Genomic DNA, 25575 nt, shown 5'->3' on the forward strand with positions numbered 1-25575 from the left:
AAGTATAGTCAGTTTACAATGTTGTGTCAATTTCTGGTGTACAGCATAATCCTTCAGTCATACATAGACATACATATTTGTTTTCATATTCTTTTTCACCATAAGGTACTACAAGATATTGAGTTTAGTTTCCTGTGCTATACAGTAGGAACTTGTTTATCTATTTTATATATATTAGTATCTTGATGTGCTGCTTCATTTCCAGAATGCTGGGCCCTACTGAAATTTTGTTATCACTGGCTAAACCAAGAAAGAAAATCTGGAGTCTGTCCTCTCAATCTTTAGGATACCCAGAGAGAGAATGGATGGTTAGATTACTGAAAGTTACTGGCTAAGAGAAGGTATTGCATCAGACCTGAACAGAATGTGTCTGTAGAAAAGGGAAGCCCCTCACCTGGAGATCAGCTTCCCAGAGCGGAGGCAGATGAAAACAACGGAGGTGCCGAAGCTCTCACCTTCGTTGAGGTGAGGACTTGAAGTAAAAGGACCCATTCTGGGGAAAACCTGGTATGAGAAATGGCCTCCTTTGGGGACTGGGAGTGACACAGCAGGAAATTGATATGGGGTATTATAAACTGGGGTACCTAGAAGGTCTGGAGGAGAAAACATATTAATTTTATTTTCCTTTTGATAAAACTTTTTTTCATCTTTTGTGACCAGATTATTGAAGCTAGAGTGAGTTCTGGCCTAATAGGCAGCACAGTAAAGAGAGTTCCCCAGATTTCAGACTGGGATCCAAGCCAAGTAAAATAGTTACCTGGGTGAAATGACCAAAATCCCTTGACCCACAGATATTGCTAACTCAAGGGTTTTCAAAAATTCATTATTTTTAACTCCTTTAAGAAAATATGTTACTCATACAACAAATTTTTGTTAAACTACTGTGCACCAGGCACTGTAAAATAGTGAGCAAAACACAAAAAATTCTTATCCTCATGAAACACACAGAATAATGAGTGGGACAGAAAACAAACAAGGTGAATAGGTTAAAAATATATGGAATACTTGACTGGGATAAGTCCTAACTCTAGTTAAATATCTATATTTTTTAAAAGCCAGAAGAGGGATAGCAAATGTTGGGAGATGGGATAGCTTTCAGTAAGCTGACCAAGCAGTGCCTTGTGAGAAAGTGACATTTGGTAAAAGGCCTGAAGGGAGGGAGTGAGCTGTGCAGGTGTCCAAGGACATTCCAAGGAGAAGAAACAAGTGTGGTGCTGGTAGCAGAACAGGTGCCACCTATAAGGAGCAACAGGGAAGTCAGGGATCTGCACCAGATTTAGAGAGAGAAAGTAAACGTAAGATGTAGTATCAGAGGGAGGGTATAGCTGTAGTGGTAGAGCTCATGCTTAGCATAAACAAGGTCCTGGGTTCAATCCCCAGTACCTCCTCTAGAAATAAATAAATAAACCTAATTACCCCCCAAAAAAGATGTAATATCAGAGAGGTGATGTGCCAGGGCACGTGACGTTTTGCAGTTCATAATAAGAAGCTTGGCTTTCACTCCAAGTCAAAGGGAAAGCCCCTGGAGGGATTGAACAGAATATTGGTATGTTATTTACATTTGAATGGGATCACTCTGGCTCCTGTTTTGAGAGGGGAGCCACTCCTATAATTCAGGAGAGAGCTGATAAGGACTTGGGTCAGGTGGTGTCTGGTAATCAAATGCTGGACTTATTTCAAAGATACAACTTATAGGATTTATTCTACACCGTATGTGGAATGTGGGTGATGAGAAAGAGACAGTATGCCTGCAGTATATTTTGAATGTTTATTTTATTTAAAATATTTAAATATAGGAAGAGATGCTGTCAAGCTGAAGGATGTTCCTTTCACTATTTTTTCAAATCTTCTATGTTTGAAGATTTTTACAGTAGAAAGTTAGGGGAGAAATCTATCCCATAAACAGTTCCTAAACAACAGTCCAATCAGTTACATCTGAATTTTGCTATATCTTTTTTTTGATTGAAGTATAGTTGGTTTACAATGTTGTGTTAATTTCTGGTGTACAGCATAATGTTTCAGTATGTATGTATATATATATATATATACACATATGTGTGTGTGTGTATATATATATATACCTTTTCATATTCTTTTTCATTATAGGTTATGAAATATGAAAGATGTTGAATATAGTCCCCTGGGCTGTACAGGAGATCATTGTCATTTATCTATTTTATATACAGTAGTTAGTATCTGCAAATCCTGAACTCCCAATTTATCCCTCCACCCTATTCCTTTCTCCCTGGTAACCATGTTTGTTTTCTATGTCTGTGAGTCTGTTTCTGTTCCGTAAATAAGTGCATTTGTGTGACTTTTTTTTTAGATTCCACAAAGAAGTGATATCATATGGCATTTTTTCTTTCTCTTTCTGGTTTACTTCACTTAATATGACAATCTCCAGAACAGATGACTAGATAAAGAAGTTGTGGTATATTTATACAATGGAATACTACTCGGCCATAAAAAGAATAAAATAATGCCATTTGCAGCAACACGTTATCTTTTTTTATGTAATAGATTCTCAACAAATATATCCTCAGGCAAAACTAGGAAATGACCAGGTTTGTTCTTCCCACATCTCTACTTCCTCATAGATACCTTCCAGGATGTGACTCTTGCAAATTTACAAGAAAAGGCAACTAATCTAACAGCTTGAGATCAAAGAACCTCTTGAAGACTTATTTCAAGTTGCTGATATAAAAAGTAGAGGTTTTCAGCAAAGTCCTGGTAAGTAAGTTTATAATCATTAAAGATATCTGTTTCATCAACTTTCCTTAAAAGTTATCTTTAAAAACTAATTCTAAATACTAACATAGAACTTTGAAATGAATATAGTTTCAAGTGTACATAAGCCATTTCTAGTGAAACAATTCTAAAAGGAATGAGAATCCTACTGCTTTCAAATACATATCACCAGATGCCACTTGTGCTGACTGCAGAAGTTGTTTTTTGTTTGTTTGTTTGTTTTTTAAAAAGAAACCTTCCAGCAAGCAAGATGCAGAGTGTTTCTTGCAGTGGAAGGCTCTGGAGAGGGGGCAAGAAGACCTAAGTAAAATGCAGATTAGGAATTCAAGTGAACCTAACTGTATAGAAAATTGTGGCCATTTGCAGCTATGCAAAACTCTGTCCTATGTAACTAAAGATATCAAAACTTTACATCTAGCTAAAAATGAAACCCTCCAAAGTTTAATCAACATTTTATTTAAGGCTTTCCTTTACAGTTGTACAGAGACTATGGGGGAAATTATGTAACTTTAATGCACCTAAACATAGTTCCAGAAAATGAAATTCGCTAGCTTTGTAGTTTCAGTCCTGTAGAACATCAGAGCAGGGCATAAGCCTGCTGGGGTCCAGCGGGGACTGCGAGCAACCTTTCCTAGAGGCATAAATACCTGCAGGCTGCTGAGACCCAGCCTCCTAGAGATGGGGGTGGTCACCAGTTCTCACCCTGAAAGCTTTTAGTTTGAGCCTTCCTGCTCACCCCTTCCCCAACCCAAAGAGAGAAAATGGAAGTCCGTAGGGAATGGATCCTGAAATTTAGTACTCAGGAAAAGAACTCTGGGTTCAAAATTATCCCAGAAGAAAGAAGATAAGGTGGAGTTCTCCCCAGCTCCAATCAGAGCAGCTCCACCTTTACCCATTTTAGACATAGAAATTTCATATGCATTTCTTTTGCAGAAGCAAAACAAAAACAAATAACAACCAACACTGGTTCTGGTCCAATTTCCCTATATGCACAATGAATTGGAAAACAGGTTGGCTGAGAAGAGATCTAATTTAATTATGACATAGTTTTCCTTATCACAACTCCTCCCTCTTTATTTACACTACGTAGCTTCTTGCCAAACATAAACGTCCCTCGTGTTTAAAAAGATACACCAACGCTCCAGGATGTACATCTGATCAGATAAAGCTTATAAAACGACTTCGTAAGCCTCAGAACAGTGAAGCATATTAAAGTTACACACACACACGCACACGCACACGCACACACACACACACACACACACACACAACACACCATCACTGAAAACAAGGTTGAAGACACTGATGGGCCAAGGAGTTATTTCGAAGCATTATTTAAAAATTTTTTGCCCAAATCATTTTCACCTTGAATTTAATACATAGCTCCAGCCAAATATGGATCATAGACCATATAAGATGCTCATATAATTGACAGAGTACAAAATTCCTGCGCGTATCTTCTCAGCTCCCATCATAGGAGTGGGCAGCTGAGAAATTTTTTGAAGTTATAAAAGGTCTTTATCTTCGAACAACGGGAGAAACTCTGGGATAAGGCAGAGATAAAAAGACAGGTTTGGGGGCGAAAGATGTCAGTCAGCCTATTTGAGAAGGGTGCTTCTATCTCCCTGGATAGAATTCCTGGGAGAATGCAAACTGTAAAGGAGAAAGCGAGGGGGGATTTGTCGCCCTGTGAGGTGGCGCCAAGACAAACCCTCCCACCACCCCCATATTACATACGGGCGCATGCGCGCGCCCTGCCCGCGTTCTCAGGTAGTGTCTCTGGACGAGCAGTAGCAGATAAGCTGGAAATCCTTCAGGTGATGCTGCTTGTGGAGTGCTGGGCTCGGGGGCAATTTCTGTAATCACTGGCTCAAACAGAAGAGAAAACGTAGAGCTTTTCTTTATAATCTTTGGGGTGCCCAGAGGAGCCGGTAGGTAGACTCTGGCTAAGAGAAGATAACCCCTCAGACTCGGTCGGAGCAAGTCTGAGGAGAATGGTAAGAGCGTCTCCAGAGCAGAGCCCCTTTGCCTAGAGCGGCCAGAGCTGTTAAAACAGTAGAGGGTGACACTGAGGCCCCGTGAGTCCGGCTCACTGAGGACCTAGAGTAGAAGACCCTGGAAGCAGGATGGACCAAGGCAGCCAGTGGGAAAATCTTACACATCCCGTGGGTGTACACAGGTAAGCCAGAACCCCGTCTCCTCATTCGTTGGATGAAAATAAACTTTACAAGCACCTGATGAGGATTAAATTTGATAGCGTAAGTTGCATATGTGGCCATAAGTAGGCTCTTATTAGGAGGCAAATTTCTTGAGATAATTCACAAAACATAAAATTCCCCTATTTAAGGTGTAGAGTTCAGTGGTTAGTATACCCACAGAATTGTGCAACCATCAGCACAATTTTTGAACATTGTCATCACCCCAGAAGAAACACTACTGTACCCATTAGCAGTCAGTCACCATTTACCCCTTCCTCCAGCCGCTGGTAACCACTGATCTGCTCTCTGTCTCTATGGATTTGCCTATTCTGGACATTTCATATAAATGGAATCACAAATATGTGGTTGTTTGTGACCGGCTTCTTTCACTTTGCATAATGTTTTCAAGGTTCCTCCATGTTTTATCATGTATCATTACTTCATTTTTTATTGTGGACTAAAATTCCATTGTTTAGATATACCACATTTTGTTTATTCAGTCTTGAAAGGCATTTTATTTTTATGAAGCACTAAATGAATATTGCTTTATTGATCTAAATGTATGTGTTTTACCAAGTTTGCTGAGGCCTTTTTAAAATTTAAATAGTAGCTGTCTTTGTCACTCCATTTCAGTCTTTGGTTAAGGAGACTTTTTCACTGATACTCTATTTCAAGCCCCTTCTTCTAAACATACAACCTTAGTTTTCTCAAACTATATTGTTTACCCCTTTTCCAGTACTCATTTTCACATGTAGGTACATTACAGTATATCAGGTTATATGATTTCAAATAAAAACAACATTTCCTCAAAAGTAGAAAAACTAATTATCACCTTGGAAATAGGGAAATGAACAATTGGTTGAAAACAAAACAAAAAACAAACCCATAGGTTTTTTTTTTAGTCTATTACTCACGCCCAGATTAAGTATGATCTGAAAAAAAAATATATATATATATATACCCAGAATGTTTCTTCAAACAATTTGAAATGTTTTATTTTTTCATTTTTATTTGAGAAGATAAATATCATTCCTGAATATCAAATATGCATGGGTGATCTGAGAGCCAGAATATCGTTAAACATGGTCAGCTTCCACTAAACACTGTGAAGCCACATTACAATATCTCCTGAGAAGAGGATAAATATGGACCCTTCAGATCAGCAAACCCATTAGAGCAGTCATTCTATTTTCCAATATTAACAATACTCCCAATATTTCCTCAAAACACATGACTAGATAAACAAAGAGACTGGTTTAGAGAAAATTAAACTTACAGTAAGCTTGGTATCACTCTGAAGAGATAACTGGTATATTAGTTTGGAAGTACCTATGATAGAGAATACACACCCAATGTGGGATTTTAAATCATATAAATAGTATTTAAAGTTACCAAACAGTCTCTTAACAAAGAAGGAAGAAATTTTTCGAGGAAGTCAAAAGTCAAAGGTCTCTACTTAAAGCTGAGTCACGCTTGAGTAAATAGAGCATATATGCTTTGAATCTAACCAATTTTTTTATAAAAACATTCTGTGGAATAGAGACTCTGTTGTCCAAAGAGTCTTGGACACAAGACTTGTCACTTGTCACTCTGGGAAAATTGGACCTTCCATGGTGGCCCATTGGCAGTGTTGTATCTAATGCTCCTAAGGCATAAGCCAGTTCCTGAATGGCGTCAGCTCTTCAAGGAGCTTCATATGTCCAAAAGATTCAACTTGTTCTTAAAGTCTTAGAGGAGTGGAAAGTAGCATTCAAATGAGTCATGGCATACATTTTTTGGGTCCATCCAGAAAGAAAAAATTAGTAATAGATAATTAATAGGAAATATCCATGTGGATTGCTATTATTTAAAAGATATCTTTCATGTGCAAAGGAGAAAAAACTGCCTACTAGGACACAATATCCACGTGTGACCCTCATAATGTCACTTTTCCATGTTCTTTCAACCAGTTGTATTAACTTTCCATCTGTCCCCAAAATATGTATAAAGCTGATTCCCTTTCCTGGCTCATCTTGGGAGCTCTGAAATGACGTTCATTACATCTATTGTAAAAATACAGACATTCACTAATGGCTGCCACATCTGACCAGTCCTATGGTGAGAACAGATAAGACAGTTCTAACATCAGGCCAGGTATTAGAGGTATCAAACTAAAACACCTGTTACTCACAGATGTGGTGGAGTAAAGCTGTGATGTCTGGCAACCTCAGACTCTTGATAATGATGTGCTGAGTATCATTATTTTTTTATTTCTTAACTTGCCAAGTGGGATTACACCAGTTCCTTATTTCACTTTAACTTATGGAATGAGTTAAAAACTGACAAAAAACTCGCCATGCCTTAGAGAATATTGCTTCTAGTATGAATTTGGACAAAGACTTGACAGTTTCTTATAAAGTTAAGCACACACTTGTTTGAGCCAGCAGTTCCATGACAAATTATTTATCTAAGAGAAATGAAGATCTGTGTCTGCACAGGACTTGAACAAAAATAGTCAAAAATGGAAATAACTCAGATGTCTATTTAAAGGAAATTGGATAAATAAAAGTGGGGTATATTGATAAAACAATACTATTCAGCAATAAAAAGGAACAAAACTACGGATATTTAGACCAATCTCAATGGCATTACATTGAATAAGAGAAGCCAGTCACAGACGGGTATGTACTGTAATATAAATGATTCCATGTATATGAACACTTAGATCAGATAAAACTAATATATAATATAAGGTGAAAAAAATCAGAAGAGTGGTTTCTCTGGAGGGAGTTAGGAGTGACTGACAAGGGACATAGGGATATAGAAATGTTCTATATCTAGATTGGGGTCAAAATTTTACATTCAATATGTGTGCACTCCAATTTTACCTCAGGGCAGGTATAGCTAAAACAAGAAGAATGTAAAAAAGAGAGAATAACAAAAATGACTTTGAAGCTGAATGGTGAGTACAAGGGGGTACCTTATGCTGTTCTGTTTTTAATTTGTTTATATTTAAAAATTTCCAAAGAAATTATGCTGCAAGTTTATCTAATGACATAAAAAAAACAGAAGGTATATTTTGCTAAGTAAAAGAACAAAATATTATAAAGCTTGTGCTTCTATTGTTGGGCAAATATTTATCTGTCCTTAAAAGACTGGGAGATTATATACCAAAAATGTTAACAATTGTAAATGGGGCATGGGATTCAAGTATGTCTTGTTTTTCTTTTTTTCTAGTTTCTGATTTTTCAAAATTGAACACATATTAGTTTTTTTAATTAGAAATATATACCATAAATGTTACTTTAAAAAAAAACCAAGAATAATAACCAAAAAAAAAAAAAAAGGACTCTTGGTCATAATTACTCTGAACTGATAATAACAAGGAAAATTTGCTCAGGAAACTTGCAAAAATCCTGTCTCATGGGCTAAGAGGCTTCTTGGTATTGTAATATGGCATTACTTCCTTTATCTGAAAGAGGAACATGATAAAATATAAAACTTTTGGTGGTTTTGTTCCTAAGAGAAATTTTAAATAAAAACAGGAGAAAGATATGAAAGTATGAGATATTCCACAAAGCCTTTCTAGGTCATGACAAAGTTTTCTGTGCTTGCTACATTATAAGAATTTTATTAGAGAATAAAGAACCCAAATGAGTTAAAAGAGAAATATGGATCAGATGGCATCTAGGGTGCATAACTCTGAACACTCTTCTCTTAAGAAAGGGATCCTCACTCTTTGGGTTATTGAAATAATTTTTAAAAGGTAACAAAACCTCACTCCAACAAAGAGCTTAAAAGAAAAGCCTGGAAAGGAAAAGGAACTTCCTCTGATCTTTAGCAGAGATTTCCTCTCAAACAAAGCATGTCCTCTAGTGAGACAAGCCACATCCCAGGATTATTCAGAGGCTTACTCGAAGCAGGAGAGGGCTGATGCGCGAAGAACCAAACTGGGGTCCTAGAGGGCAGGAGGAGAAGGGGAGCTGGACAACAGCAGAGTTCACCACCAGAATCCATCCCCTCAGGTGGCAAGGCATAACTGGTTTCCGTTTTCTACAGGACTGTTTCAGGAAACTATTGGCCCAACAAGTTCATGTGCAATAGTGTAACTGAGCCAATAGGGTGGGTGAAGTAATGAGAAATCCACACGAACAGTATATGCAAGTCTAGATCATGTATTCTCAACTGGGGCACTGCTATGTCCAAGGGAGTAAAAACTGGTTGTTGGAAGCAAAAAAAAAAAAAAAAACCTTTTTTGAAAAATACACTTAATTCTTTAGAGCAGTTTTAGGTTCACACCAAAATTGAGAGGAAGGTACAGAGATTTCCTATATACCCTCTGCCCCCACATATACACAGTCTCCCCCACTATCAACACCCCTCACCAGAGTAGCACATTTGTTACAATCAATGAATTTACATTAACATATCATTGCCCAAAGTCCGTAGTTTACATTACAGTTCACTCTTGGTGTAGTATATTCTATGGGTTTTGGCAAATATACATTCAGTGACGTGTATCCACCATTATAGTGTCATACAGAATAATTTCATTGTCTTAAAAATCCTCTATTCTCCACTAAGTTGTACCTCCCCGCTTCCCTAACTCCTGACAACTGCTGATTCTTTTGCTGTCGCCAAAGTTTTGCCTTTTCCAAAGTGTCATACAATTGGAATAAAATAGTGTATAACCTTTTCAGATTGACTTATTTCAGTTAGTAAGTGCGTTTAAGATTCCTCCGTGTCTTTTTGTAGCCTAACAGCCCAATTCTTTTCAGCCCTGAATAAAGATTCCATTGTCTTGATGTACCATAGTTTATTTATCCATTCACCTACCAAAGGAGATTTGGTTGCTTCCAAGTTTTGGCATTTATGAATAAAGCTGCTATAAGCTTCTGTGTGCAGGGTTTTTTTTTGTGGACATAAGTTTTCAGCTCCTTTGGGGAAATACCAAGGAGTGTGAGTGTGGGTCATATGGTAAGAGTAGGTTTAGTTTTATAAGAAATCACCAAACTGTCTTCTAAAGTGGTTGTACATTACATTTTGCATTCCCACCAGCAATAAATGAGAGTTTCTGTTGCTCCACATCCTCACCAGCCTTTGGTGGTGTCAGTGTTCTGCATTTTGGCCATCCTAATAGGCGTGTAGTAGTATCTCGTTTTAATTTTGCAATTCCCCAGTGTCACATGATGCCCTTTTTTAGGTATAAAGCACAGATATATGTAAACAGATATACAGTATATGTGTAGTACTAAAATTTCAAGGAGGGAGACAACTAGGTTAACATGCCCCTCCTTAAGAGGGCATAGTGAAATAAAGAAATGGAGAAGCACTGTCTGGGCAGTCAAAGAGGCAGCATGAGGAGAGCAACACAGGATAAAAGAGAAAGGTTGCTCACACTGAAGGTCTGGATCCTGGCCTCGCAGAGGATCTGAGCAGTGAAATAAGCTAGTGGAATAAAATCAAGTATGGAAAGCAGAGCAGAAGTTAATTCTTTATAGCCTGTTTGTGTTAAGGAGGGTTCTCCAGAGAAACAGAACCAGTAGTATATATTGGGCAGGGGGAGGGGGGAGAGAGAGAGATTATTTAACAACTCTGTGCCTCAGTTTCTTCAGCTGTAAAATGGAAATAATAATCACATCTACATCAGAAGATTGTTGTGAAGAATAAATAAGTTAATATACAGCACTTAGAACAGTACCTGCTACATAGGAAGTGCCCAGTAAAGTTTTAAAAAACATAAAGCTGGTATGGATCAGCAATGGAATGTGAAAATGGAAAGCTAATTGAGTACACATGGTAGATGTTTTTAATTTAACATTTACTTACAGTTTTTAAATGCTGACTATTTTTGTCATTCTTGCTGAGGCAGTTCTCTGCCTGTCCCTGAGCCTGACCTTAGAAAAGATACATCTCTGTAATGTGGCCACTGGGGCCTCTAACCCTCGTCTGGGCTGCAGAACTAACTCAGATGCCTTTAGCATTTATAGGGAGCTCCAGAAACTCCCTGAAAGCCATTTCTTTACACTTTAGGAAAACAGAGATGGATAGTTAGTTCAGCCAGGAAGGCCAGTGAAATGCCAACATAAGCTCTTCCCTACCGGAGTTCCACAAGGCCCCTGACAGCAATGAAAACCCGTGCTCCCCAAGGGGTCCATTCGGAATATCCCACGTTTGTTTGTGGCTAAGCAACTAGGCTCTCTGCAGCCCTCAAACTCTCAAGCAAAGAATAGATTTTAAACCTTTGGATTCTAACCAGACAGAGCAGAAGGCGGAAGAGTAATGGCTTACCAAAAAAAGTCATTTCAAGAAAAGTCACGTCACTAAGTTCAGATCTAGGAAAATGAAACTGAAATCAAATCTGCAGACTTCCTTCTCCCTGCCTTCCAGTTTTGACACACCCATTACTGAGAAACGCCCTGCCATTTCTGAGCCTGAACTCAGACTGAAGAAGCAGCCAAGGAGAAACTTTCCTGAATGAAAAAAATATTTTCCTCTGTCATAGCAGGAAGAAGAGAAGACAGAACTTAGGCTGTTTCCTCCACCAAAATACGGGGTTACCCCTCATTTACGTAGAAGAAATTTGCAAGAAAAATCTGGGTAAGTACAGTATCTGTTATTAATATTATTATTACTATCTATTACAGCGTGTTATTGACTAGAAAGGAATCTACTTCTCACTTAGAAAGTGAAGTATACTCCAAAAAATAATAATATTTTAAGGCTAGACTGTTCACCGCTATGACAGGAATCTGCCTTCTGTAATTTGAAAAAGAAGTCATAACATTTCATAAACGATGCAGTTGAAAACTAGAGGCACTTTTATTGGTGAAATCCCCCAAAGGCATTAGCAGCAGCATCAGAAAGAACATATAATGAAAATTTAAAGATATACTTTACATTAATCAAAGATCCCTTCCACCATCTACTCTAAGGTGTTGCAAAAAAATAAAACTACCCAATAATTCTCAGATATTAGTGTCAGATGATATGTATAAGAGACAGAGACGCAGAGAGACAGTGATAGAGACAACGACAGACTACTACAGGAAGTAATTGAAATTATGACAGCTTCTTTATTTCCTGGTAAAAATCCAGGTTTATATCTGATTTCCCCCCAAAGTAAGGAACAAGGTAATACAAGGGGGTGATGGAAATACATTTCTGATTTAAAGGCCTGCTCTTCAACTTCCTTTAGAAAAGCTAACAAGCCCTACAGTTACCCTACAGTTAATAAATATATGTGGGTTTGATGGATCATGTAACATTATGTTTCCTTTCTTTTACTGGTTGCTAAGAAACTCAGAACCAAATTTTCAGGCCACTTCTAGTAAGGTAAATAGAATTGATAACAGTTATTTTAGGCACTAACTTTTATTCCATGGCTTCACCTTTTCACTTCTACCCATATTTAGCCTCCCTGATTTTTTTTTTTCTGGCTTTTACAGTTTCTTCCAGTTTTATTAACAAATAATTGACGTAGAATGCTGTATAAGTTTAAGGTGCACAACATAATGATTTGACTTATATACATCATGAAATGGTTACTACAGTAAGTTTAGTGACATCCATCATCTCATATAGATACAAAATAAAAGAAAAAGAAAACAGTATTGTTTTTCTTGTGATGAGAACTCTCTGGATTTACTCTCTAAACATATTTTACATGTAGCATACAGCAGGTTTAATTGTATCAGTCATGTTGTACGTTACATCCCTAGAACTTATTTATCTTATACCTAGAAGTTTGTACGTTTGGATTGCCTTCATACGATTCTTCTTCTCTCTACTGCCCCCTACCTCTGGTAACTACAAATCTGATTTTTTTTCTATGAGTTTGTTTTTGAAATATAATTGATCTACAACACTGTGTTAGCTCCTGATGCACAACATAGTGATTCATTATTTCTATACATTTTAAAATATCACCACCATAAGTCTTGTCACCAAATATATTATATTAGTATTGCCTATATTACCCACACTGTACATTTCATGCCCAACACTCATTTATTTTGTAACTGGAAGTTTGTACCTCTTAATCTCCCTAACCTATTACACTCACCCCACTGCCCTCCTCCCATCTGGCAATCACCGATTTGTTCTCTGTATATATGACTCTGTTTCTGTTTCTGTTTATTCATTTATTTTGTTTTTTAGATTGCATATGTAAGTGAAATCATATGGTATTTGTCTTTCTCTGTCTGACTTATTTCATTTAGCATAATACCCTCTAGGTTCATCCATTTGTCCCAAAAGCAAGATTTCATTCTTTTTTATGGCTAAGTAACATTCCATTGTCTTCTTTATACATTTATCTGTTGATAGACACTTAGGTTGCTTCCATATCTTAGGTATTATATATAATGCTGCAATGAACATAGGGGTGATTATCTTTTCAAATTAGTGTTTTTGTTTTCTTTGGAAGAATACCCAGAAGAAGAATTGCTAGATAATGTGGTAGTTCTATTTTTAATTGTTTGAGGAACCTCCATACTGTTTTCCATAGTGGCTGGTACCAATTTACATTCCCACCAGTAGTGTACAAGGGTTCCCTTTTCTTCACATCCTCTTCAACACTTGTTATTTCTTGAATATTTCATAGCCATGCTAATAGGTGTGCAATGGTTTCTCACTGTGGTTTTGATTCGCACTTCCGTCAGTAGTGATGTTGAGTGTTTTTTTGTATGTCTTTGGGCCATCTGTATGTCTTTGAGAAAATGTCTGTTAAGGTCCTCTGCCGTTTTTTGTTTGGGTTGTTTGGTTTTGGATATTGAGTTGTATGAGTTCTTTGTATATTTTGGATATTAACCCCTTATCAGATATTCCATTTGCAAATATCTTCTCCTATTCAGTAGGCAGACTTTTCATTTTATTAATTCTTTCCTTCACTGTACAAAAGCATTTTAGTTTGATTCCCATTTGTTTATTTTTGTTTTTGTTGCGCTTGCCTGAGGAGGCATATCCAAAATAATATTGCTAAGACCGCTGTCAAAGACAGTACTACATATGTTTTCTTCTACGAGTTTTATGGTTTCAAGTCTTACCTGTAAGTCTTTAATCCATTTCACGTTTATTTTTATATGTAATATGAGAAAGTAGTCCAATTTCATTCTTTTGCATGGAACTGTCTAGTTTTCCCAACACCACTTATTGAAGAGGCTGTCTTTTCCCCATTGTGTATTATTATTTCCTTTGTTGTAGATTAATTGACTATGTAAGCATGGATTCACTTCTGGGCTCTCCATTCTGTTCCATTGACCTATATGCCTGTTTTTGTGCCAGTACCATACTATTTTTATTACTGAAGTTTTGAGTGTAGTTTGAAATCAGAGAGCATGATACCTCCAGGTTTGTTCTTATTTCTCAAGATTGTTTTGGCTATTTGGGGTCTTTCATGATTCCACATAAATTTTAGAATCATTTGTTCTAGTTCTGTGAAAAATGCCATTGGTATTTTGATAGAGCTTGGACTGAATCTGTAGATTCCCTTGGATAATGTAAGCATTTTAATATTAGTTCTTCCAATACATGAGCATGGTATATCTTTACATCTGTTTGTGTCATCTCCAATTTCGTTCATTATGTCATATAGTTTCCAGAGTACAGGTTTTTTAACTCCTTAAATTTATTCCTAGGTATGTATTATTTTTGATTCAATTGTAAATGAGATTGTTTTCTTAATTTTTCTTTCTGATTTTTTATTGTTAGTGTATAGAAACACAACAGATTTCTGTATATTAATTTTATATCCTGCAACTTTATTGAATTCATTTATTAGCTCTAATAGTTTTTTGGTGACATTTTAGGACCTTTATATGTAATATTATCTTATCTGCAAACAGTGACAGTTTTACTTTTTCCTATCCAGTTTGGATGACTTTTATTTCTTTTTCTTATCTAGTTGCTGTCACTAGGACTTCCAATAGTATATTAAATAAAAGTGGCAAGAGAGAGCATCCTTGTTTCGTTCCTAATCTTAGAGGAAATGTTTTCAGCTTTTCACCATTGAGCATGATGTTGGTTGTGGGTTTGTTATATATGGCTTTTATTATATTGAGGTATGTTCCCTCTATACCCATTGTGTTGAGAGTTTTTGTCATAAATGGATTGTCAAAAGCTTTTTCTGAATCTATTGAGTTGATAATATCATTTTTATTCTTCAATTTGTTAATGTGGTGTATCACATTGATTGATAGATACTGAACCATCCTTGCATCCCTGGGATAAATCCCACTTGGTTATGGTGTATGATCCTTTTACTTTATTGATGAATTTGCTTTGCTAATATTTTGTTGAGGATTTTTGCATCTATGTTCCTTGGTAATACTGGCCTATAGTTTTCTTTTTTGAGGTATGTTTGTCTGGTTTGTTATCAGGATGATGATGACCTTGTAATTCAGAAGTATTCCTTTCTCATCAATAACATGCTGCAATAGTTTTTTGTTGTTGGTGGTGGTGTTACTGGCTCAGTTTCACTACTGGTAATCAGGGTAATCAGTGTGTCCATATGGTTTTATTAATTCCTGATTCAGTCTTGGGAGATTGTATGTTTCTAGGAATTTATACATTTCTTTTAGCTTGTCCATTTTATTGGCATATAATTGTTTATAGTACTCTATTATGATCATATATATTTCTGGGCTGTTTCCTTTTTCATCCTGATTTCATATATTTGGGTCCTCTCTCTTTTTTTCTTGATGAGTTTGGCTAAAGGTTTATCAATTTTGTTTATCTTTTCAAAGAACCAGCTCTTAGTTTCATTGATCTTTTCCATTTTTTTTAAGTCTCCATTTCATTTATTTCTGCTCTGATCTTTATGATTCCCTTCCTTCTATTAACTCTGGGTTATGTTTGTTCTTTTTTCTAGTTCCTTTAGGCATAAGGTAATGTTCATTTGTGATTTTTCTTGCTTTCTGATGTAGGCTTGCATTACTATAAACTTCCCTCTCAGGACTTCTTTTGCTGCATCCCATAGGTTTTGTATTGTTGAGTTCCCATTTTCATTTGTCTCTAGAGATTTTTTTAAATTTCCTCTGATTTCTCCAATGATCCATTAGATGTTTAGTAACATATCCTTTAGCTTCCAGATGTTTGTATTTCTGCAGTTTTTATCTTCTAGTTGATTTCTAGTCTCATAGTATTGTAGTCAACAAGATGCTTAATATGATTGCAGTCCTCTTAAATTTATTGAGCCTTGCTTTGTGGCATAGAATGTGATCTATCCTGGATAAAATTTTATGTGCATTTGAAAAGAATGTGTATTCTGCTGCTATTGGATGGAATGTTCTCTCTTTATATATATCCTCTCTCCCTCTCCCCCCCCCTCTATATATATTTATATAAAATCTCTCTATATATATATTTTATATATATATATAATCCACCTCATCTAAGATGTTGTCTAAGACCAGTGTTTCTTTCCTGATATTCTGTCTGGATGATCTGTTCATTGATGTAAGTGAGATGTTAAAATTCATACTATTATTCTGTGTCAACTTCTTTCTTTATGTTTGTTAATATTTGCTGTACATATTTAGGTGCTCCTATGTTGGGTACGTATATTTTTTCAATTGTTATATCTTCTTGTTGGATTGATCCCTTTATCTTAATGTAATGTTCCTTTTTGTCTTTCTGAATAATACTCCTGTGTGTGTATGTATGTGTGTATCACATCTTCCTTATCCAGTCATCCACTGGATGGGCATTTAGGTTTAGATTTCCATATCTTGGCTATCATAAATAATGCTACAATAAACATGGGAGTGCAGCTATCTCTTCAAGATACTTATTTCATTTCCTTCTGACATATACTGAAAAGCGAGATTGCTGGATCATATAGTAGTTCTGTTTTTAGTCTTTTGAAGAATCTCCATACTGTTTTCCATAATGGCTGCAACAATTTACATTCCCACTAACGTTGTACAAGGGTTCCCTTTTCTCCACAGCCTTGCCAACTCTTGTTTTCAGTTTTAGTTTGGATAAAATCCATCTAAGATGTGTGAGGTGATATTTCATTGTGGTTTTGATTTGTATTTCCTGGATGATTAGTGACGTTAAGCACTTTTCCCTGTATCTGTTGGCCATTTGTTTGTCTTCTTTTGAGAAATGTCTATTGAGGTCCTTTGCTCATTTAAAAAAAAATAAGGTTATTTGTTTTCTTGCCATTAAGTAGTTTGAGTTCCTTGTGTATTTTGGATATTAACCCCTTATTAGATATAGATTGCCGGTATTTTCTCTCATTCTATAGATTGCCTTTTCATTCTATGGATTGTTTCTTTGGCTGTGCAGAATATTTTTAGTTTGATGCAGTATTATTTGTCCATTTTACTTTTATTGCATGTGCTTTTGGGGTCATGTCCAAAAATCACTTGCTCAGACCAACATCACAAAATTTTTCTCTATGTTTTCATTTAATAGTTTTATGGTTTCAGGTCTTAGATGTAAGTCTATAATCCATTTTGAGTTGATTTTTGTATATGGAGGGAGATAAAGGTCCAGTTTCATTCTTCTGCTTGTGGAAAACCAGTTTTCCGCAAACTATCTAAAGAAGAGACTCTCTTTTTCCCATTGTGTGTTCTTGGCACCTTTTTTGAAGATTAATTGATCATAAAGCTTAGTTTTATTTCTGGACTAACTGTTTTGTTCCACTGGTCTATATGTCTTTTTTTTTTTTTTTTTTTTTTGCCAGTATCATACTGTTTGAACTATAGCTTTATAGTATGTTTTGAAATAAGGAAGTGTGATGCCTGCAAGTTTGTTTTTCTATTCAAGATCACTTTGGTTGTTTCTGGTATTTTATGATTCCATATGAATTCTAGGCTTATTTTTCCTGTTTCTGTGAACAATATCATTGGAGTTTTGATAGATACTGTATTGAATCTCCAGATTGATTTGGGTGATGTGGACATTTTAATAATATTCTAATTCATGAACACAAGATATCTTTCCATTTATTTGTGTCTTCTTCAATTTCTTTAATCAGTGTTTTACAGTATTCAGTGTACAGATCTTTTACCTCCTTGCCTTAATTTATTCCTGAGTAGTTTTTATGCTATTGTAAATAAAATGGTTTTCTTAATTTATTTTTCAGATGATTTACTGTTATTTTATAGAAATCCAACTTTTTGTATTGACTTTGTACCTGTACCTTTACTAAATTTGTTTATTAATTCTAACAGTTTTTTTTTGGTGGTCTCTAAGGTTTTACGTGTATAATATCATTGCAAACAGAGACAGTTTTATTTCTTCTTTTTCCTGTTTGGAGGCCTTTTATTTCTTTTTCTTCTAATTGCTCTGGCTAGGACTTTCAGTATTATATAGAATGTAAGTGGTTGGAGCGGGAATCTTTGTCTTGTTCTTGATCTTAGAGGAAAAGCATTCAGCTTTTCACCACTGAGTATGATGTTAGCTGTGAGCTTGTCATATATGTTCTTTATTATATTTAGGTACATTCCTTCTATACTTAATTTGTTGAGAGTTTTTGTCATGTAATGGTGTTGAGTTTCATCACATACCTTTTCTGGATCTATTGAGATGACCATATGATTTTTATCCTTCATTCTTTTAATGTGGTATATCACATTTATTGATGTGCATATGTTGAACCCTCCTTGCATCCCAGATATAAATCCCATTTTATCATGGTACATGATCCTTATAATATGCTGTAGAATTTGGTTTGCTAGTATTCTGTTGAGGATTCTTGCATTAATATTCATCAGTGATATTGGTCTGTGACTTTCTTTTTCTTGTGTCCTTGTCTGGTTTTGGTATCAGGGTGATGCTGGCCTCATTAAATGTGTTTATAAGTGTTCTCTCCTCTTCTATTTTTGGACAAAGAGTTTGAGAAGGATTGGCAATAATTCTGCTTTATATATTTGGCAGAATTCATTGGTAAAGCCACGAGGTCAGGACTTTTCCATCTTGAGAGGTTTCAGTTACTGATTCATTGTCCTTACTTGATATTGGTCTATTCAGATTCTTTATTCATGATTCAGTCTTGGTAATTTGTATGTTTCTAGGAATTTATTTATTTATTCTAGATTGTCCAACTTGGGGTTATATAAATGTTTATAGTAGTCTCTTATAATCCTTTGCATTTCTGTAGTATCAGTTATAACATCTCTCTTTTATTTATATTCTATTTATTTGAGTCTTTTATTTATATTCTATTTATCTGAGTCTTCTTTGTTCCTTAGTCTAGCTAAAGGTTTGTCAATTTTGTTGCTTTCAAAAAAACAGCTCTTAGTTTCATTGATCTTTTCTATTTGTCTAGTTTTTATTTCATTTATTTCTGCTCTTATCTTTATTATTTCATTCCTTCTGTGAACTTTAGGTTGAGTTTGTTCTTTTTCTGGCTCCTTGAGGTATAACATTAGGTTGGTTATTTGAGATCATTCTTTTTTCTTAATGTAGGTATTTATCATTACAAACTTTCTTCTTAGGACTGTTTGTGCTGCAGCTCATGAGTTTTGACATGTTGTGTTTCCATTTTCACTTGTCTCAAGATATTTTTTGATATCCCTTTTGGTTTCTTGTTAACCTGTTTGTTGGTCGGAAATATGTCATTTAATTTCCACATATATATGAGTTTTCCAGTTTTCATTTTATTATTGATTTCTAGTTTAATATCATTGTGGTCAGAAAAGATACTTGATATGTTTTCAAGCTTCTTAAATTTGTTAAGGCTTCTTTTGTGGCCAAATATATAATCTATCCAGGGAAATGTTCCATGTGCACTTTGAAAGAATGTGTACTCTGTTGCTATTGGATAGAATGTTCTGACTGTGTCTGTTAGGTCCCTTTGATCTATTATATTGTTTAGGTCTGCTGTTTCCTTATTGAATTTCTATTTGAATGATATATCCATTGTTAAAACTGGGATATTGAAGTCATCTACTATTATTGTAGTGTCTCTTTCTCCCATTAGTACTGCTAATATTTGCTATATTTTAAGTGTTCCATAGTACCTAAATTTGGGTGCATTATATGTTTACAGTTTTACATCATCTTGATGAATTGACCTCTTTATTATTATATAATCATCTCCTTTTTCTCTTTGACAGTTTTTGAATTCAAGCCTATTTTGTCTAAGAGTAGCCACTCCCTGCTGTCTTTTGGTTACCATTTGCATGGATTATCTGTTTCCATCCCTTCACTTTCAGTGCATGAATGTCCTTAAATCTAAAATGAGTCTCTTACAGGCAGCATATTATTGTTGTATTTGATTTTTTAATCCATTCAGACATGTTATATCTTTTGATTTGTTAATTTAATCCTTTTACATTTAAAGTAATTATTGATAGGAGAGGATTTACTATTGACATTTTGTTAATTGTTTTCTGGCTATTTTTAGTTCCTCTGTTCCTTTTTTCCTTTCTTGATGTCTTCCCTTGTGATTTGGCAACTTTTTATAGTATGCTTTGACTCTTTTCTCTTTATTCTTTGTATGTCTACTACAGGTTTTTTATTTGTGGTTACCATGAAGCTTGTATTAATCATCTTATAGATATAATAGTCTATTTTAAGTAGGTAACAATTTCTCTTCAACCACATACAAAATTCAACTACATACAAAAACTCTACACTTAACTTCTCCCTCCACATTTTGTGTTATTATTGGCATAGTTTACATCTTTTATATGTAATGTATCCATTAACAGATTATTTTACCTATAGTTATTTTTTAATACTTTTGTCTTTTACTTTTATGTCAGAATTAAAAGTGATTTATCTACCACCATTACAGTATTAGAGTGTTCTGAATTTGACTATATTCTTACCTTCAAAGTAAGTTTTATGCTTTCATATTTCTTTCATGTTGTCAGCATACTTTTGTTACTCAAAGACCTCCCTTTAGAATTTCTTATAAAACAGGTTTGGTGGTAAAGAACTCTACAGCTTTTCTTGGGGGAGGGGGTCTGAGAAAGTCCTTATGTCTCCTTCATTTCTGAAGGACAACTTTGCAAGGTTCTTAAGTATTCACAGTTGACAGTTGTCTTTCAGCACTTTAAATATATCATCCCCCTCTCTACCGGCCTATAAGTTTTCTGCTTTGAAATCTGTTGATAGTTTTATGAGGGTTTCCTTGTACGTGAGGAATTTTTTTTTCTCTTGCTGCTTTTAAACTTCTTTGTCTTTGATTTTAGACAGCTTTATTATAATGTGTCTTAGAGAAGAGGTTTTTGTGTTGAAACTTTTGGGGAACCTATGAGCTTCACGAAGTTGGATGTTCAAATCTCTCCCGACATTTGGGAATTTTGCAGCCATGTTTTCTTTAAATAAGCCTTTTGCCTTTCTCTTTCTCTCTTCTCCTTCTGTAGGAGTATACAAGTAGATTGTTACTTTTAACGGTATCCCATAATTCATGTGGGCTTTCTTCACTCTTTTTCATTCTTTTTTCCTTTTGCTCCTCTGAAGGGAGAATTTCAAATGTACTGTCTTCAAGTTCATTGATTCTTTTGCTTGGATGAGTCTGCCATTGAAGCTTTCTGTTGAATTCTTCAGTTCAGTCATTGTGTTCTGCAATGCTAAGATTTCTGTTTATTTTATTTTAATGCTTTCTATTACTTTGTTCAATTTTGTTCATTCATTGTTTTCCTAATTTTGTTTAATTGTCTATCTGTGTTTTCTGGTTGTTCACAGAATTCTTTACGAAGATTATTCTGAATTACTTGTCAGGTAGTTCATAGATCTTCATTTTTTTAGATCCATCTATTGGAATTTTATTATTTTGTTATTTATTTTATTTCATTTTCCTTTGGCATTATGTTTTACTGATTATTCGTAATTCTTGTGGCCTTGCATTGTTGTCTGCACATTTGAAGGAGTAGGCACCTCTTCCAGTCTTTACAGACTGGCTTAGTCAGGGAAAGCCCTTCACCAGTTTATCCAGAGATTGTGGGTGAATTGTCTGGTAGATTCTGTGGGTGGGCTTAATGCTGGAATCCTCAGGTGGGCAGATCTGGTGCCTGCATCAGCAGGTAGACTGGCCTAGTGCTTAGGTCTACAGGGGTGGGCTGGCATTTGGGTCCATGTGGTGGCCCTGGCCCTTGAAGTCCTGGTGGCAGGCCTGGGTTCTGATGCCGCACAAGTTGGCCTGTAGCCTGAGGCCACAGGTGCTGGCCTGAAGGTTGGGTCCATGGAGTTCAGCCTGCTGCTGGGGCTGGCCATGTGCCAGGGTCTGTGGGAGCCAGTCTGGAGGCTGGGGCAGATTGGGAGCCCGAGTCCACAGGAACCTATCTGGAGTCTGGGTCCATGATGCCCAACCCAGCACTAGGACAAGCAGAGAGCCTGGGTCTGTGGGAGCTGGCCTAGCCTGGGTCTGAGGCAGGAGCCTGTGTCTATAGGAGACTGCCTTGACCTTGGGGCCGCAGGGACTGCCTTGACATTGGGGTGCGACAGGAATCTTGGTCCATGGGAGCTCATCTGAAGGCTAGATTTGCAGAAACTTTGCTGCCAGGGTAATACCAACTTCATAAAGTGAATTAGGAAGTATTCCCCTTTTACTGTATTCTAGAAGAGATTGTGTAGAATCAGTGTTAGTTCTTTAAATGTTTGATAGAATTTTTCAGTGAATCTGTCTAGGCCTGAAAATTTTTCTTTGTGGGGAGATCTTTAAAATTAAAAATCCAGTTTTCTTTGAAGTTATAGGACTATTTAAATACTCTATTTCATAGTGAATGGACTGTGGAAGTTTGTGTTTTTTGAGGAATTTTTCCATTTCATTTGAGTTGTCAAATTTGTGTGTTTGAAATTATTCATACTACTCCCTTCTTCTCCTTTTGATGTCTATAGAGTTCAAAATGATGTCTACTGTTTCACTTCTGATATTGATAAATTGTGTCTTCTCTTTTTTATTCTTTGTCAGTTTTGCCAGAGGCTTATCAATTTTAATGATTTTTTCAGGAAGCAGATCTTTGTTTCATTGATCTTCTCCATTGTTTTCTGTTTTCAGTTTATTTGATTTCTGCTCTTATCTTTTTTATTTCCTTTCTTCTGCTTGCTTTCAGTTATTTTGCTTTTCTTTATCAAGCTTTTCTAAGTTTTTGAGGTAAGACCTTAGATTATCAATTTGAGACTTTTCTCCTCTAATATATGGTTTTATTGCAGAAATTTAAAAAATACTGCTTTAACTGTGTCCCATAAATTTTGGTATATTTTCATTTCCATTCATTGCTATGTATTTTTTAAAATTTTTACTTGAGACTTTTCTTTGTCCCATGAATTATTTAGAAGTGTAGCTGTAGTATTTAGTGAATTTCCTCTTATCTTTCTGTTACCAGTTCCTAATAAGATTCCATTGTGATCTTGTAGTAACCTATAATGAAAATCATATGAAAATGAATATATGTATGTGTATGTATGACTGAAACATTATGCTGTACACCAGAAATTGACACAACATTGTAAACTGACTATACTTCACTAAAAAACCAAACCAAACCAAACCAAACCATACCAAACCAAAAAAGATACCATTGTGGTTGCAAACATATTCTGTATGATTTCAGTTATTTTAAATTTGTTGAAATTTGCTCTATCATTTAGGTTATGGTTTATCTTGGACACTTAAAAAGAAAAGTTTTCTGCTATTGTTGAATGGAGTGCTCTATAAATTTGGTTTGGTACCTGTTGGTTGGTGGTGTTGAGTTCTTCTATATCTCACTTCCTGAAGGTTACATGAAAACTTTTTACAGTTCCACTTTCATCTACAGTGTTTTTGAGTGTATCACTTTGTATAGCTTTTTTATTGTTTGCTCTAGATGTTACATAACTTATGATAGTCCAACAATTTTTTTTTACCAATTTGAATGAAGCATAGAAATCTTACTTCCTTTTATATCCCCTTACTCTATCCACTTATAATGATCTTAAATATTTCCACTACATTCATTTATATAACCATATTAGACAGTGCTTCAAAAACCAAACATAATTTTGAAAACCAAAGAGAAGTCCATTATATTTACCAATATTTTTACTTACTGTGTTCTTTTTTTCCTAATTTACCAAGGTTCTTTCTCTTATTTTGTTAGATAATTTCCTTTATTTATTTATTTTTTATTGTGTTATAGTCAGTTTACAATGTTGTGTCAATTTCTGGTGTACAGCACAATTTTTCAGTCATACATGAATATACATATATTCATTTTCATATTCTTTTTCACCATGAGCTACTACAAGATCTTGAATATATTTCCCTGTGCTATATAATATAAACTAGTTTATCTATCCTATATATACCTGTCAATATCTACAAATCTCGAACTCCCAGTCTATCCCTTCCCACCCTCCTCCCCCCGTCAACAACAAGTTTGTATTCTATGTCAATGAGTTTGTTTCTGTTTTATATTTAAGTTCATTTGTCTTCTTCTTTTTTTTTAGATTCCACTTATGAATGATATCATATGGTATTTTTCTTTCTCTTTCTGGCTTATTTCACTTAGAATAACATTCTCCAGGGACATCCATGTTGCTGCAAATGGCATTAAGTTGTCATTTTTATGGCTGAATAGTATTCCATTGTATAAATATACCACAACTTCTTTATCCAGTCATCTGTTGATGGACATTTAGGTTATTTCCATGTCTTGGCTATTTTAAATTGTGCTGCTATGAACATTGGGATGCAGGTGTCATCCTGAAGTAGGGTTCCTTCTGGATATATGCCCAGGAGTGGGATTGCTGGGTCAAATGGTAAGTCTATTTTTAGTCTTTTGAGGAATCTCCACACTGTTTTCCAGAATGGCCGCACCAAACTGCATTCCCACCAACATTGTAGGAGAGTTCCCTTTTCTCCACACCCTCTCCAGAATTTATCATTTGTAGACTTTTGAATGATGGCCATTCCGACTGGTGTGAGGTGATATACCTCATTGTAGTTTTGATTTGCATTTCTCTGATTAGTGACACTGAGCATTTTTTCATGTGCCTATTAGTCATTCGTATGTCTTCACTGGAGAATTGCTTGTTTAGGTCTTCTGCCCATGTTCAGATTGAGTTGTTTGGTTTTTTTCTTATTAAGTCATATGAGCTGTTTATATATTCTGGAAATCAAGCCTTTGTCAGTTTCATCCTTTGAAAATATTTTCTCTCATTCTGTAGGTTGTCATTTTGTTTTGTGATAATTTCCTTTAACCATTCTCTTAGGGTAGGTTGTGTAGGTTGTATTATTTTACATTCCCATCAATAGTGCACAAGGGTACCTCCATTTCTCCACATCCTCACTAATACCTATTATTTTTTTTTTAAAATAGTGGTCATTATAGTAGATGTGAAATGATGTGTCATTGTGTGCTAGGTTTGCATTTCTGTAATGGTTAGTGATGTTGAGCATCTTTTCATATGCCTGTTGGTCATTGTACATCCTCTTTGGAGAAATGTCTGTTTAAGTCCTTTGCTCACTTTTAATTGGATTATTTGTTTTGTTGTTGAGTTGGAGGTTTTGTTTTTTTTTTAATATATTCTGGATATTAACCCCTTATCAGATCCATGATTTGCAAATATTTTCTCTCATCCCATAAGTTGTCTTTTCATTCTGTTCATTGTGTCCTTTAATACAGTTTTTAAGTTTGATATAGTCCTACAAAAGGGGCTTACTTTAAAAGTTAGTACATCTAAAATAATTTCCCACTTCCACCCTTTT

At 35.4% G+C, this 25575-nt stretch overlaps 1 protein-coding gene across 1 annotated transcript in view; it reads left to right on the forward strand.

Moving 5' to 3' along the window:
* Positions 1-25575, forward strand: part of LOC102519024 (sterile alpha motif domain-containing protein 9) — a 34709-nt gene that overhangs the window by 1806 nt on the left and 7328 nt on the right. The window contains 2 exon segments of the mRNA XM_014561188.2: positions 2598-2730; positions 11431-11525. The gene's annotated coding sequence lies outside the window, so the exon portion shown is untranslated.

Source organism: Camelus ferus, chromosome 7 (assembly GCF_009834535.1).
Source record: "Camelus ferus isolate YT-003-E chromosome 7, BCGSAC_Cfer_1.0, whole genome shotgun sequence".
NCBI classification, from domain to species: domain Eukaryota; kingdom Metazoa; phylum Chordata; class Mammalia; order Artiodactyla; family Camelidae; genus Camelus; species Camelus ferus.